The following is a 17,639-nucleotide window of genomic DNA, read 5'->3' as shown; positions in this document are numbered from 1 at the left end:
ATTTTTTCCCTTTGTTCTTCATTAAAAAACCTTGCATTTGGATCCTGTCTAAGAATCGTGACAGAACGGACTGATCGAACATGGATCCAGCAAGTATCTCCGGCCTGGCTGAGTTTGTTTCGCAAGCCACCACACGCATGGACAGGCAAGATGAACAGATGACCACCACCAGTCGCGCTATCCAAGCGTTGGTCACACAGGTGTCTGAACTCACCACACAGCTGCAGCATCTTCATACTGCTGGTATCCAACAGCCTGTTGCAGCAAACATCAGTCCACCTGTTGTGTCCGCATCTGATCAAGCTGCTCGATCTTCCGAGCCTCGCCTCCCACCTCCGGCCTTCTACTCCGGAGAACCGGAGTTGTGTCGTGCCTTTTTAGCGAAGTGCTCGCTGTACTTCTCCTTGCAGCCTTCCTCATTTTCCACGGAGGAGTCAAAAGTGGCGTTCGTCATCACGCTTCTCACCGGGAGAGCAGCGCTATGGGGAACCGCTGTGTGGGAGAAGAAACTGCCATGTTGTTCTTCGTTTAAAGCCTTTTCAGAGGAACTCAAGAAGGTTTTCGATCGAGCCGTGGCGGGCAGAGAGGCGGCCCGAATGCTCACGGAGTTGCAACAGGGGCAGCGGAGTGTTGCTGATTACTCCATTGAGTTCCGCACCCTGGCGGCGGAGAGTGAGTGGAACGCTCAGGCGCAATGGGACGTCTTTCTTCACGGGTTGGCGGATCGCATAAAGGACGAGATCTTTGCTTTGGATCTTCCTAAAACCCTGGATGGGCTTATTGATCTAGCCATTCGCGTGGACTCTCGTCTTCAGCTCCGGGAGAGACACACGCGACACACATACGCTCTGGAGAATTCTCCTCTTCCGGCTGCCACTGTATTTCCGGGGTTGGTGGACACGCCCCTCTCGGAACCTGAACCCATGCAGATGGGCCGCTCTAGGCTGTCGCTGGAGGAGAAACGCAGACGCCGCAGCGAGGGCCTGTGTATGTACTGCGCTGGTGCGGGTCACATCGCGGCGCATTGTCCCGTAAAAGCCAGAGCCCGTCAGTAGGTAAGAGGTTACTGACGGGTGGGGTATCTTTGGACAAATCCTCTCTTGCAGCCACACTTTTGAAGGTTAAGTTGGAGTGGTCATCTGGGAATTTTATGACTAAAGCACTTATTGACTCTGGTGCGGAGGGAAATTTTATTGACTCTGATTTAGTTCAAAGACTTGGACTTCCTGTGATTTCTCTCTCCCAACCCATATCTGTTCATGCTCTCAATGGTTTCTCTCTTCCTTCCATTACTCATTCCACTTGTCCTATAAGATTGATCACCTCTGGTAACCACTCTGAAGTTATTCATTTTTTTTTAACAGAAGCTCCTGTCACTCCAGTGGTCCTTGGGCACCCATGGTTGGTAATGCACAATCCACATATTAATTGGAGGCAGGAATCAATAATCTCTTGGAGTGAGAGCTGTCATGCTACGTGTCTGTTGTCTGCCTGTTCTTCTGTGTCTCGTTCTGTTTTTCAGGAAGAACACATGGATCTGTCAAACGTGCCCAGTGAGTACCTCGACCTGAAGAGAGTGTTCAGTAAGTCTCGAGCTGCTTCTCTTCCTCCACATCGTCCCTATGACTGTGCTATAGAGTTATTGCCAGGTACGTCTCCGCCTAAAGGCAAACTTTATTCGCTCTCCGCTCCAGAGAGGGAGGCCATGGAGAAATATATTTCTGATTCTCTAGCAGCTAAGATCATCCGTCCTTCTTCATCACCAGCAGGGGCGGGATTTTTTTTTGTGAAAAAGAAAGATGGCTCCCTCCGTCCTTGTATAGACTACCGAGGGCTGAACGCTATCACGGTAAAGAATACATATCCTTTGCTGCTGATGTCTTCTGCCTTTGAACGTCTGCAGGGGGCGTCCTTTTTTACAAAATTAGATCTCCGCAACGCTTACCATTTGGTCCGTATTCGAGAGGGCGATGAATGGAAGACTGCTTTTAATACCCCCAGGGGGCACTTTGAGTATTGCGTCCTTCCTTTCGGTCTGTCCAACGCCCCTGCAGTCTTCCAAGCACTCGTGAATGATGTGTTGAGAGATATGCTAGATCAGTTCATTTATGTTTACCTGGATGACATACTGATATTTTCCCATTCTCTCCAGGAACATATTCAACACGTCAGGCGAGTGCTTCAGAGGCTGCTAGAGAATGGGCTTTATGTCAAGGCGGAGAAATGCGTATTTCATGCACAGTCTGTTCCGTTTCTGGGACATATTGTGTCGGTCGAGGGGATGCGCATGGATCCAGAGAAAGTTCAGGCTGTGGTAAATTGGCCAACCCCAGACTCCCGCAAGGCCCTGCAGAGGTTTCTGGGTTTTGCCAATTTTTACCGGCGTTTTATTCGCAACTTCAGCCAGCTCGCCGCATCTCTGACTGCCTTAACCTCCACCAAGACTCCGTTCAGGTGGTCCAATGCAGCACAAGTTGCGTTCGACCGACTGAAAAGCTGCTTTGTTTCAGCCCCCATTCTCATTGCCCCTGATCCATCACGGCAGTTCGTGGTGGAGGTTGACGCATCAGAGGTGGGGGTCGGTGCTATCCTGTCCCAGCGCTCTTCCTCGGACGGCAAGATGCATCCCTGCGCGTATTTTCACATCGTCTAAACAATGCAGAACGAAATTATGATATTGGTAATAGAGAGCTGTTGGCTGTCAAGCTTGCGTTGGAAGAGTGGCGTCATTGGCTAGAGGGTTCGGGGGTTCCCTTTATCGTTTGGACCGATCATAAAAATCTGGAGTATATCCAATCCGCCAAAAGATTGAACTCTAGGCAGGCAAGGTGGGCATTATTTTTCGGACGTTTCGATTTTTCCATCTCGTACCGACCAGGTTCTAAGAATGTTAAGCCTGACGCACTGTCTCGAATTTTTGATCACTCCGAGCATGCATCACCTCCTGAATCCATCGTGCCACGCAGACTTTTTATCTCTGCTGTCACCTGGGAGATCGAGTCGAGGGTCCGCATGGCCTTAGAAGGGGTAACGCCTCCGCCTGGATGCCCACCGAGTCATTTATTTGTGCCAGAGGAATTACGGTCTGATGTCATCCGTTGGGGTCACTCTTCCAAGTTGGCCTGTCATCCGGGGGTGAGTCGCACCTTGTCTCTAATTAAACAACGATTCTGGTGGCCAGTTATGGCTCGTGACATAAGGGATTTTGTGTTGGATTGCTCAGTTTGCGCTGTTTCTAAGACTTCCAATCGTCCTCCCGCTGGACTCCTTCAGCCGCTGTCAGTGCCGTCGAGACCCTGGTCCCATATTGCGTTAGATTTCGTCACGGGTCTTCCCCCCTCCAACGGGAATACGTTGATTTTGACCGTAGTGGACCGGTTTTCGAAAGCCACTCACTTCATCCCTCTGCCCAAATTACCATCAGCCAGAGAGACAGCGGCTGCTGTCATTGATCATGTCTTTCGTATCCATGGCCTCCCGACAGATGTGGTTTCTGACAGGGGGCCTCAGTTCATCTCTAAATTTTGGAGAGAGTTTTGTCATTTACTGGGGGCGACTGTTAGTCTTCTGGTTTCCACCCTCAGAGTAACAGTCAGACAGAGAGAGCCAACCAGGATCTTGAACGTATGTTACGATGTTTAGTGTCTCAGAATCCATCCTCCTGGAGCTAGCAGCTCTCATGGGTGGAGTACGCACATAACTCTTTACCAGTGTCTGCCACGGGCCTCTCTCCATTTGAAGGTAGTCTAGGGTACCAGCCACCTGCATTTCCCAGTCTGGAATCTGAAGTCGCGGTTCCCTCCGCCCACGCTTTTGTCCAGAGGTGTCAACGCACTTGGAACAGGGCCAGACAGACCCTCCTTCAAGTGGGTTCGCGCACCAAGGCTAAAGCCGATCGCCACCGGTCTAAGCCTCCCGTTTACGTTGTCGGTCAAAAAGTGTGGCTTTCATCTAGAAATATCCCTCTCCGCACCGTATGTAATAAACTTGCACCCAAATTCATTGGCCCGTTTTCTGTCATCAAGATCATTAGTCCGGTGGCAGTCCGCCTCAAACTTCCTCCAGCGTACAGGAGAATTCATCCCGTATTTCATGTTTCTAAATTGAAGCCCGTTTTTCATACGGCCATAAATCCGCCTACTCCGGTTCCCCCCCCCCGCCGCGTCTCGTAGATGGGGAGACGGCTTATTCGGTTAAGCGCATTCTGGACTCTAGACGGAGGGGACGAGGATTCCAGTACTTGGTGGACTGGGAAGGTTACGGTCCAGAGGAGAGGAGTTGGGTTCCTGCAAGGGACATATTGGATCATTCTCTCATCGATGATTACAATCGCCAGGTAAGCTCTTCTGGGAGCGCCAGGAGGCGCTCCTAGGAGAGGGGGTACTGTCACGGTTGATGGGTTTGTGTGTTCTTTCCGTATGTTATGTGTCATGCCTTGTGTGTTGTCGTGTGCGAGGGTGTGTTATTTGTTTACCTTTGGTGTGGACGGCGTGCTTTCTATCAGCTGACTCGTCAGCTGACTTGATCATCCTCCAGCTGATCCTTGTTTGCTGACTATATATTTCAGCCTGTGGTATCTGCTGGTTATCAGTCCGTTGTTTGTCCTTGTCTATTGTTCCCCAGATTCCTTCGATGTTCGTGAAAGATTCGTGGTTTCCTGTGATATCCTTTGAGACATTTTTTCCCTTTGTTCTTCATTAAAAAACCTTGCATTTGGATCCTGTCTAAGAATCGTGACAATATTAGCACAACATATGTGCTAATAAAGTTCATTTAGCTGCTTCAATATACCCAACACGGGACCATTCCTCCACACCATGATTTTATGAAGCAACCACAGGTGGACAATGTGAGAATTAAGTTATAATTACCATAATTTAAAAAGTTGTCATTAATGCTTTGTCAAATCCATTACATTTCCTTGTATTCAGCAAAATACTTAGTAAGTCAGCAGGATATGAGATTTTTGAATACAGGTCAAGATATCTACTCGGGATAAATGGTAAAGTGATTTTTAAATTCTGTTTCGAATAGGCTTTTATGCACACATTAGATTTAATGTTTTACGTGCATTAGGCTATTGGAACCATCTGGTTTTACAACTGCGATGTCACTAGCATCAAGCTTTCGATTTGACAGGGACGGTTGAGGTAAATGCAGCTGTGACTGTAATATCTGTTCTGGCTTTTCACAATGATGGCATGCCATTCATATCTCTCTCCGGAGTCATTTTAAAAGAGTACATTGTGTCAGAAAGTAGTTTCAATGCAAATGGGGCCTTACTGAGATGAATAGCACAGATGCTGGAATCAGACGCACCGCTGTGATTGTCACATAGCTAAAGATTACCATCCTGTTTGAGTCATAAAAAAAAAATATCCATGGCCTTAAATTATAGAAAAACTTCCTCAGTTGAAAACTCAAGACTGCTGAATGTCTACTTTCTTTTCTCTTTTTTTTCTGTGCACCCACAGCCAGACCTTTATGCAAAGCCATTGTTAACATCCCAGAACATGATGCAAATTCGCAGTGGAGCTGCTAGCATGCATTTCATCTTTACAATTGCAGGTATTCACTTTGTCGCTGGAAATTATAGCGTATCAAACAGTAGAAGGAGAAGTGAAGGAAGGAGAGGGTAGAAAGGGAATTCAGTCTGTGTTTGAATGTGAGTTACGCTTGTTTTGTTGTAGTTGCTTAGAGTAATCCCCGGCAACAAAGCTTTGCATTCCTCTCATCTATTGCAAATCAAGACTAGAGCATCTTTGATCCTGACAAGACCAAGTCTTTCAAGTTTGCCAGTTTGACCCTGTAAGAATTCAGATGGATTTGATAGATTTTCATTCCTTTCCATAGACACTCAAACATTGACAACTCAAATATATATATATATATATATATATATATATATATATATATATATATATATATATATAATCTTGTTACAGTTTATGTGTATTATTAGCATACAAATAAATGTACAAAATGTACCTTTTTTAGGTTAGATTATTTAATTCAAGGAATTAACAAGTTGACTTTATTGTATTTAATTCATGTGATTAAGTAGATGTTCTAATGGAATCAGATTTAATTGAACTCATTTGCCTAATTTTAAAAACTTTATTTTTTATGAAATTTCTGATGGCGTATTCAGCTCATTCAAAGCCTAATCTTTTAAATGTAAGAATGAATGAAGATTACTTTTAATAGATTATTTAATCATTAGTTAAACATTTCCAATAATGAAATGATGACAAGCTTAATAATTCTTTCTTTATTAATATTATATTATGCTCTCTCTCTCTCTCTCTCTCTCTCTCTCTCTCTCTCTCTCTCTCTCTCTCTCTCTCTCTCTCTCTCTCTCTCTCTCACACACACACACACACACATGCAATGAAAGAAAGGGTTCAGACATTAATATTTGTAATCTTGGGCATAATGCAGTGTTCTGCAAATTACATACACTCACTGGCCACTTTATTAGGTACTGTCCAACTACTCGTTAATGCAAATTTCTAATCAGACAATGACATGGCAGCAACTCAATGCATTTAGGCATGTAGACATGGATATTTCTTGGCTCACTTTGGGCCCATTAGTACCAATTGAGCATTGTGTCAATGCCACAGGCAACCTGAGTATTGTTGTTGACCATGTCCATCCCCTTTTGACCACAGTATACCCATCTTCTGATGACTACCTCCAGCAGGATAACGCATTATGTCATAAAGTGCAAATCATCTCAGATTGGTTTCTTGAACTTGACAATGAGTTCACTGTACTCAAATGGCCTCCACAGTCACCAGGACTCAATCTACTAGAGCACCTTTGGGATGTGGTGGAAGAAGAGATTTGCAGCCGACAAATCTTGACCAACTGTGTGATGCTATCATGTCAATATAGACCAAAATCTTTGAGGAATATTACCAGTACCTTGTTGAATATATGCCACGAAGGATTAAGGCAGTTCTGAAGGCAAAAGAGAGTCCAACCCAGTACTAGTAAGGTATATCTAATAAAGTGGCCGGCGAGTGTATAAAATGGTTGTTTCACACTTCTCTAATAAAACTGCTGTAAAATGTTAATTATTTAGCTAATATCACACTTAGTTATTTAATAATTTGCAATATAACAATACTTTTAACATTTTATGTTACACTGACAAAAAAACACTGTTAATGGTGGTGGTCAAAAAAAAAAAAAACTGGGTACAAAGTATTCCTTCACTTACTAGAAGGTACAGATTTGCACATCCGAATTATGTATGTATTTAGCATTTAATACTGCTCTTTAAATTCATTCTGCAGTTTAGATATGAGAAAAGCTTGGTTATAAGACTTAATGTGTACCATATTGCTCAGAGACGCTCTCAGTGCAGCTATAAGTGACATTTAGCAACTTATTAAAAGTGTACAGGTACTGTATGTGCTAATACTGGAATCTTTAATTTTGATCTCGGCAAACCGCACGTATAACTTTCATACACTGCATGTTCTGTTTTCATCCTCCACTCTTCTGAACTCCAGGACCACTGTGATTTGTATTCAGTGCAATAAAATTCCCCAGAAAAAAAGACAAAAAAGGTTTAGCGGCTGCTCTATCAGGCTTGTTGTCACAGCGCCTGTGTCTCTCATACACTGGTGTTACAGGAGGATTTCAGCTCAAGCTGAACACACGCATCATAATGCCTAGTTATCAGCTTCCCTCTCTGCTTCGGATATCGAAATGTCAGACTAGGCTTTGGAAGCAGACACCACTACTGTATCTCTTCATTCACACATCCACACACGCACACATTTCCATGGCCTAAGATAATAACAGAATAATGAAGTGATTGTTTTTTTATATCGCACTACTCAAAGCACATGTCCCTCATACTGTAGACATCCACAATAGTTCTGTCACTTATATAGATGGGATGAATGTGACAATTAAAATTATTCTGAGGATAATGCATGACTTCCACTGTCACCATATACCCAAAATTGCATTGCTTCATAGGAGACTAGTGCACCCGCTTATGTAAGCAATGTAAAACAGATCTGGATCTGTAGTCTTTTCTATTAGTATAGCTGATTAACCATGAGAATTATTTATATTATTTATTCAATTTCCTGTTAATTGTATTTTATCAACGTCTACCCCTACCCCAACCCTAAACCCAACCCTCTTCTGAGCTTAGTGCATATGTCCTATAAAAATCTACTTAAAGGGATAGGGAACCCCCCCAAAAATTTAAATGATTTTACTATTTATTCACTCTTGGCTTGTTTTAAACATTGTTTTGCTTCTTTCTCCTGTTAAACACAAAAGAAGATATTTAGACTAATGTTGGAAACCTGAAACTTCCATAATTATTTTTTTTTCCTAGTGTTGAAGCCATGGGTTACAGGTTTTCAGCTTTCTTAAAAATATCTTTGCATTGCATGAAGAGAAACTCATATATGTTTGGAACCATTTGAGGATGAATAAATGGGTGAACTATCCCTTTAATTTACAAGATGAGCTAATTTAGTTGCATTAATTTAGCAAAAAACGGGGTCATGATTTGTTTCATTCAAGGTAACACTCACATCTGTATGCTTTTGTTTTCCTTTTTTGATATCTTGAGCAATGAACAATATGCTCTACAACAGTCACTCAAACTAGACAGCCAGACGAGCTAGACAATCGCTGAAACTCTACAGTAATTACTGTAATATTGCTCTTGCCTATGAGGCAGTTTGTTAATATTAGACCAGCCCCACTTGCACTGTCCATCCAGGAACTTTAATAATGCACTAGCTGTGATTTATTAACAACTGGGCTTACTGTGGCATTAATTAAATCGCCACACAGCACTTCAAATATGTTCAAAATTTGTTTGGAAAGGTGTTTTCATTTTAAGAGTGCAAAATTGTATGCTTCAGAAATCAGTGTTGTCAAATTTGTATATTCATTTCATAAAAAGTCATACCTAAAGACATTTTTGAATATGTATGTTTGTTTATGTAAGTGCATATTGGGGCTATGTTGTAGTTAACCAAAACGGAACCATATGTATAGTACTACTAATAGTAATAATAATAACAATGATTCTGAAAAATATTCTAAGTAATAATACAAAAACATTATTATACATTAATACTGTACAATAAAACTATAAAATAATTATATAATAACTATATAAAATAATTCAACCATTTTTTTTAATCAAGAACACATTAAATGAACTAAAAGTGACAGCAGAGGTTTTTACATTGTGACTTTTACATCGCACTCAGCTTTTTTGATTGTATGTTTTAGAGCACCTAATTTTATCCTTACACTGAACCTAACTCATATCTCAAAAACATTAAATAAAAGTACAAATTGTATTCACAATATAGTATTATGTGCATATTTGTACATGAAAGTTTAAATCATCGTTGGTGTGTGCGTGTGTGCCTGTGTGTGACCCATTACGTGCCTTCTTAGGGGAGACAAAATCCAGTTTATGTATGTGTTTTGAATGAAACCTCATCAAGTGGTGAGGTGACCTCATCAAGTGGTGAGGTGACCAAGTGAATGACAGACCTCATCAAGATGGCGCCGCGGATGGCCGCTTCGGTGTGGGGCTCTCCAGTGTTTGCACTGTTTTTGTTAGTCTGTCCTGTTTTATGTTTATCAAATACGATCAGTTACACCAGGGACGAGCTGCTGAACATTCGGCAGTGCACACCAACTAATCAAGAACTGGATTTTGATTTTTGTGGCGTTTTGCGGAACATTGTAGTCGGCGGAGCAGCCGCATTGTGGAAACGCTACAAGACGCGCAAGCGTGGGAAGCGAGCCGGCGCGCTCGTCAGGCTAAGACAGCGCGGCTTCAGAACGGCGCTGCCCAGCATTCACCTGGCGAATCTCCGCTCTCTTTCTAACAAAATGGACAAACTACTTCTGCTCACACGCAAAAACAAGAACTTTAACAACTCTGCTGTCCTGTGTTTCACGGAAACCTGGCTAAACGAAGCCATTCCGGACAGCGCATTAAACCTACCGGACTTTCAGCTGTACAGAGCAGATCGCGATACAGTCAACGGGCAAAACGCGCAGTGGTGGGACATGCTTTTACATCAACAGAAGGTGGTGTACGGATGTAACTGTGTTAAAGAAGATGTGCTGTCCTGATGTGGAAGTGCTCTTCATTAACTGTAAGCCGTTTTATTCACCAAGAGAGTTTTCCTCGATCATTCTCATCTGTGTTTACATTCCACCGCAAGCACACGTGAGTACTGCGCTGCAACAGCTGGCTGATATGATCACAGAAACAGAACAACAACACCCGGACTCTGTTTTTATCATACTTGGGGACTTTAATCAGGCAAAACTCACACATGAGCTGCCTAAATTCAAACAGCACATTACATGCCCCACCAGAGACAATAACATTTTGGACCATTGCTACACCACAATAAAGGATGCATATCGCTCCGTCGCCAGAGCAGCTCTAGGACTCTCCGATCACTGCCTGGTTCATCTTATACCAACTTACAGGCAAAAACTTAAAACTACTAAGCCAGTATTAAGGACTGTCAAGAGATGGACCAATGACACAGAGCAGGTCTTACAAGCCTGTTTTGAATGCACTGACTGGAATGTTTTTGAATCTGCAGCCACAGATCTGGACGAGCTCACAGAGACTGTAACATCATACATCAGTTTCTGTGAGGAGTTATGCATCCCTACCAGGACCTACTTGTCATTTAACAATGATAAACCATGGTTCACACCAAAACTCAGACAGCTTCGTCAGGCCAAAGAGGATGCTTACAGGAGTGGTGACAGGATCCTGTACAATCAGGCCAGGAACACATTGACAAAGGAGATTGGTGTGGCTAAGAAAAGCTATGCCAAAAAGCTGCAAAACCAGTTTTCAGCTAACGACCCTGCATCAGTGTGGAGAGGCTTAAAAGATGTCACTAATTACAAGACACCGTCCCCCAGTATCGACAGCAATAAACATATTGCAAACGAGCTGAATATGTTCTACTGTAGGTTTGACACCTATGACCAGACACCTCACACCCGCCTGGACCATCTCCCTACACAGCCATCAACACCACATCAACACAGCCTGGACCATCTCCCTACACGGCCATCAATACCACATCAACACAGCCCGGACCGTCTCCCTACACGGCCATCAATACCACATCAACACAGCCCAGACCATCGCCCTAGACAGCCGTCAACACCTGCAGCCATCTTCCTCTCTCCCCCTGCTCTTCAGATCAGTGAGGATAATGTGCGTCAGATCTTCAGTAAACAGAAGAGAAGGAAAGCACCAGGGCCAGATGGAGTCTCACCAGCCTGTCTGAGAACCTGCGCTGACCAGCTGGCTCCCATTTTCTCACATATCTTCAATAGATCACTGGAACAGCGCAAAGTTCCATCCTGCTTTAAGCGCTCTACTATCATCCCAATCCCAAAGAAGCCAAAGATCACAGGACTCAATGACTACAGACCTGTGGCCTTAACATCTGTGGCCATGAAGTCATTCGAAAGACTGGTGCTAGCATATCTGAAGGACATCACTGGACCCCTGCTGGACCCTCTGCAGTTCGCCTATAGAGCAAACCGGTCTGTGGATGATGCAGTCAACATGGGACTGCATTATACCCTACAACATCTGGACAAACCAGGGAACTACGCAAGGATTCTGTTTGTGGACTTCAGTTCTGCCTTTAACACCATCGTCCCATCACTGCTTGAGTACAAACTGAACCAGCTCTCTGTTCCTAGCTCTGTCTGTCAATGGATCACCAGCTTTCTGACAGATAGACAACAGCTAGTCAGAATGGACAAAATCACATCCGACAGCCGCACCATCAGCACTGGTGCCCCCCAGGGATGTGTTCTCTCCCCACTGCTCTTCTCCCTGTACACCAACGACTGCACTGCAAAAGACCCCTCCATCAAACTCATTAAGTTTGCAGACGACACTACTGTTATCGGCCTCATCCAGAACGGTGACGAGTCTGCATACAGACAGGAGGTGGAGCGGCTGGCGTTATGGTGCAGATACAACAACCTGGAGCTGAACATGCTAAAAACAGTGAAGATGATAGTGGACTTCAGGAGAAACCCCCCTGCACTCCCCCCACTCACCATCATGAACAGCACTGTGGCTGCAGTAGAGTTATTCAGGTTCCTGGGCACCACCATCTCTCAGAATCTGAAGTGGGACATTCATATAGACTCTATTGTGAAGAAAGCCCAGCAGAGACTGTACTTCCTTTGTCAGCTGAGGAAGTTCAACCTGCCAGAGGAGCTACTCGTACAGTTCTACTCAGCTGTCATCCAATCCATCCTCTGCACTTCAATCATCGTCTGGTTCGGCTCAGCTGCCAAACCCGACCTCCGTAGACTACAGCGAATAGTCCGGACTGCTGAACGAATCACTGGCACAACCCTTCCTACACTTCAAGAACTGTACTCTTCCAGAGTGAGTAAAAGGGCTCGCAAAATCACTCTGGACGCCTCACACCCAGCACACTACCTGTTCGAACTGTTACCGTCTGGTCGGCGCTTCAGAGCACCAAGCACAAAAACAGCCAGACACAGGAAAAGTTTCTTTCCTCAGGCTGTCTACCTTATGAACAGTTAAATATTCCCCTACTGTGCAATAAATATGTGCAATACTTTCTCATACGCACTTGTACACAGCACCTTATATCAATATACAATGCAATACTTTCTATATTCGCACTTGTACACAGCACCTTATAACCTGTATATTTATAACAATCTGTACATACAACTCAACATCCAGGTTTCTTCACTAACCGCATCTGTTTAATGTTCATCATTTTTTATTATTATTATTTTATTTTTTCAGATTTATTTTGTGTTGTCATTTGTCACTTTATGTACACTGGAAGCTTCTGTAGCCAAAACAAATTCCTTGTGTGTGTGAAGCACACTTGGCAATAAAACTGATTCTGATTCTGATTCTGAAAGCTTGAGTAAATGTCTTTTTTGGTGGCAGTAAACAATAGGACCTCAGTGTGTGGATGAGATTCACACAAGTTTGTTGTTGTGCCTTGATGGATCCAGTATAGTAAACCTACATCATCTTTTATTTTCAGTGTTTCTAAAAAAATGTCAAGTCTTGACATGTTTAAATATTAATATGCAGTAAAATAAAACAAAACAAAATAAAATATATGTCTTAGAGGCAACAATGCAAAAGCTGTGATCTCTTTAGAAGTATTCATTCATCACTCTGTAGATCATAGTGAGACAAAATATGAAACAAGCCACTTGGCATCTTTCAATAAAGCAGATTTTGTACTGTTGATTATATTTTAGAAATTAAGCAATGTCACAAGAGTAGCAGTGCGATGTGGCTGTATATCGGTACTGGTGGGAGGCTTGCCTTTGTGTCCCACCAGTGACGATATTCATACAGCCATATCACACGGCTTCAAGTGCGATATTTCGTTTATACAACAATTTGATGGCATAGTCATGTATATTAAAAAGAAAATCAAAAATGGAAAAATCAGAAAATCCTTTTGTATTAGGAAATACTTTATTTCTCCATTCATTCACATCTGCAGCTGACATCAAAACAGCAGAAACCATTACTAATTCACCAATGTCACTTTAGAGCAAGTATTTGAATGATTCCCTAGTGTAATGTCAAAGTGATGACAGAAACACTATCAGACTATGGTATAAATACAAAACTACAACATAGAAAAGAGAAGACCGACTTAGCTTACCTGTTTTATAAAGATTTGATCAGCTGTAGTTTGAAAATACGCTGATCTTTTCTCCTCTAAGGGCTTATTGTGTGGTTTCTGTCGCCATCTTGTGGTGGAACATCAACCGTCTTTGCTCTGTTTACTATGACAGGCTGATGTATGCTGACGCGCTGTATCTCTTAAATTATAAATATTTAAAAGAGGCACTATCCTTATAAATAAACTGCATAGTTTCAATCTAAATAACTACATGTACATTCTCGCCAAAAAAAGCCTCGAAAGTACATTGTTGTCCAACAGCTGCAAAATTTGTCAAACTGTAGTGAGTTTATTGATTTGCTGTTACTCTATGTGGGTGAAGTAATACAGAAGGCTGAGGAGGCTGTACAAGTGCTGTTTTTGCAGAATATTGCACCGCTATCAGCCAATCAGATTCAAGAACCAGACAGAACTGTTGTATATAAATGGTTTCCCAATTCATGACCCCTTTGATCTGTCATCCATGCAACAATATCCAACCACTCATATGGCTTACTGAGTTTCCATGTCTCATATCACACTGTTTACTTGTGCTCTTGTTTCATACCAGCGTAACATGCTTCTTGGGTATTGATTAGTTTGACTTACCTCTGATGACCTCAAAATAATATCACTGTTGCATTGTACATGTTGTTTCTAAGTTCACTGTTTTGTACAAGGTGTGTTGTGATATTAGACGTCCGAGATCAAAGTCATATTTTAAGCTCAATATTGTTAATTCTAAAAAGTACAAGTACATGTATAAATTAACTATTAAAGTATAAATTAATGCAGATTCGAAATGGTAAAATCTAACAAAAGAAATATTGTAATTTGCAATACAGCATATTACTGTGGTCCATTTTATGATACAATGCCTCTTTTGAGTTATTTTAACAACAGATAAACATACATCCAAAAAAACACATTTGTCAAAAATTACTTTGCGTATCTCCAAAAACCAGTCCTTAAAAAAGCTCATATCCTCTGCTCTGATTGGCTTAGGTAAAGTCCAAAAGAAAGAGAGGGGAAAAAAAAGGCAATGTGGACGATATATATACTCCCGTTTCTTACTTTGTTAGCGGAGAGTCACCAAAGTTTTTGAAGCTAATTGTTTAAAGGGCACTTTAGTCACTCCAAATCTGAAGCGGTATGAAAATACATCAGTTTGTCTCATACAAAGTTCCTCACCCTGTTCCAAAAGTAGCATTGGATCAATAAGATCTGTCAATAAGTGTTCAGTTACACCGGTATTACAGCATTGCTGCTCAGGTCAAATTATGAAGGTAGTCTCTCCAGCACAGGAATTTTTAGCCCTCCATAAGGTGATATTATTCTCTTATTCTCAGGTTCCCTTCACAATAATTACTTAGTGTGTCTATAATGGACCAGCGTGCTACAAGACATTTTTTTTATCAAATGAAATCTCTCTTCCTCCTTCTCAGTCTCATAAAGTTTCATTTCCCTATATTGCCACACAATATGATTATAGGAAAAGTAAGCAAATTCACTCTGATATGATTTTGTGTGGCCAAAAGTGGAGATGTTATGTTTAATTTTGCCTAAGTTAAATCCTTTATAGTCTATTCATCAGAAGGGCAGGACATCAACCCCCTTTCTTTGACATAACATCACGTCCTGCTCTTTTTTTTTTAGCGTTGTGGCTCTTATCAATCATTCAGAGATGAAGTGAGCTGCAGGTATGCCGCGAGCTAAAGACACTCCAAGGATTTGACCTTTCCTCTTTGGGATATTCCTGGCCTTTCTGCACTGTTCTTAATGGAATGCTGCAGGGTTCTTTTCAATAGGATGAAGAGGAAGACAGCTCTGATGCAGAGTTTGTGTGTCAGAGCGAGATGGGAAATGTGTGAGAGAAAGATGAGAGGTGTATAATGTTAGAGAGAGAGGAAATAAGGGAGAACTGGAGGTGTGGGACACTGCTGTGACAGAACCGGTAGAACATCTATGCTAATTTCACCTATGTGTGAAAAAGTGTAGCTTCTGGCTGACAAAAGAATATTCAGACCCACTTTATATTAAGCCGTTTCTACACTTGGTATTAAACTGTTTTTGTCAATCAGATCACAATTGGCCAAGTATAATTAGAGTTTGAAACATTTTAATTTAAGTCTCCATTTGGTGGAACGTCAACCATCTTTGCTCTGCTAAATATGACAGGCTGAAGGATGCTGACGTGCTGTATCTTTGAAATTATAAATATTTAAAATAGGCACTATCCTTATAAATAAACTTCATAGTTGCAATCTAAACAGCTACATTCTTATCTAAGAAAGCCTTAAAAGTACATTATGTTGTCCAACAGCTGCAATATTTGTCAATCATAATCAGATTTGAGAACCAGACAGAACGGTTATATATACACACAGTTTAAGTCAAAAATATTAGCCCCCCTGAATTATTATTATATTATTAGCCACCCTGTTTATTTTTTCCCTAATTTCTGTTTAAAGGAGAGAAGATTTTTTTTCAACACATTTCTAAACACACACACACACACACGCACACACACACACACACACACACACACACACACACACACACACACACACACACACACACACACACACACACACACACATATATATATATATATATATATATATATATATATATATATATATAAATTCATGAGCCCTTGATCTGTCATCCATGCAACATTACCTAACCACTCATATGGGTAACTGAATTTCCATGTCTCGTATTACATTGTTTACTTGTGCTCTTGTTTCATACCAGCGTAACATGCTTCTTTGGTATTGATTAGCGTGACTTATCCTTGATGACCTTAAAATGAATATGACTGTTGCATTGTTCATGTTGTTTCTAAGTGCACTGTTTTGTACAAGGTGTGTTGTGATATTAGTCATCCAAGACCAAAGCCATATTTTAAGCTCAATATTGACTCAAAATATGGCAAACATTTTGAAACTATAGAAACATATATATAGTAACATTTGAATTTAAGTATTGATCAAGATTTGAAAATGTGGTCAATCTTATTTATGAATTTTTTGCTTTATTTATTTATTGATTGATTGATTGATTGATTGATTGATTGATTGATTGATTGATTGATTGATTGATTGATTAACTGAAGTGCATAGTATCCTATTCCATAGGCAGATTGCACTAGTTTTTAGCACTGTATGTTTCCTGAAGCACTAGACAGTGGATTATTTAGCAAGCTTCCAAAAATCTCAGTATTATAATCAACATGTAAAGTGGAGCTTCTGGTAACATACATGCAAATTTAATTCATTTGAATGTCTGGATTTGAATGTGCATAATCTACAGTACAATGGAAACACATTTATTGAATCATTTCCAGCACAGCCATCAAAAAAGTCATGTGATTTTATTTTAACAGATTATGTGATGACAAAAATGACACAATGGGACAACATTAATGGAAAAACCAGCAAACCGACGAAACTGCATAATATCTGAAATGTTACTTTGGTCCTTCTAACATCACTCAAATTACTATAAAAAAAGCATGTCAAATTTCATCATTAAAGTGATTTGGTATTCAAAAGTTCACACTTAGTGATAATTGATAAGTAAGAGCGAGTTTGGCACGCTGTATCGGTAGAGAGCCCTGAGCTCGGAAGATCCTCAAGCCCATTTCATCAGGTGAGCGGGCTTCTCCTACAGAAGCAAATTCCATTTTTCTTTTTAATAATTGCTGCAAGTTGATCAGGAAGTGAGGATCTTGTTCTCTTTGGCTCACTGGATTGTGAAATTTTAGTTTTTAGCTTTTTTTTAACATAAATCTAGTTTGCATCTTTGGAAAAAACACAGCTATTGTTTACGTAACTTCTGAAGTATGAATAGCAAGAATATTCTAGACACAAGTATGTACAAGCCAACCTTTTT

Source organism: Danio aesculapii, chromosome 1, assembly GCF_903798145.1.
Source record: "Danio aesculapii chromosome 1, fDanAes4.1, whole genome shotgun sequence".
Taxonomy (NCBI): domain Eukaryota; kingdom Metazoa; phylum Chordata; class Actinopteri; order Cypriniformes; family Danionidae; genus Danio; species Danio aesculapii.
Note: the sequence above shows the minus strand (reverse complement) of the source record.